This window comes from Tursiops truncatus, chromosome 10, assembly GCF_011762595.2.
Source record: "Tursiops truncatus isolate mTurTru1 chromosome 10, mTurTru1.mat.Y, whole genome shotgun sequence".
NCBI lineage: Eukaryota > Metazoa > Chordata > Mammalia > Artiodactyla > Delphinidae > Tursiops > Tursiops truncatus.
Genome location: NC_047043.1, coordinates 69,367,244 through 69,367,586, shown reverse-complemented (window position 1 = coordinate 69,367,586; position 343 = coordinate 69,367,244).

Genomic DNA, 343 nt, shown 5'->3' with positions numbered 1-343 from the left:
TATTGGTAAGTGGTTTCAATTGTCCTTCAGATACTTCATGTGGAGAGTTTTTGAGAAAACATGAGGGATAGTTTAGGGGTGACTACATGTCAGAATAACAGAAGAGTGGAGAATTTTACCAAAACCAAACTATTTGGGAGCTTCAAAAGATTTCTATATGTAACGGAACAAAAGGGGAATTCTCTTTTCCTATATATGTTCCTCAGAAAAAGAAATCAAGCAGATGGCTTAAAGCTGGTTATAGGATTGCTCACATTCTTCGAGCATTAGGCATGTAACTTAATTGTTTTAGAGCTTGTTGGTGTTGTAACATCTCAGAGCTAAGAACTGAAAAGGCACATGC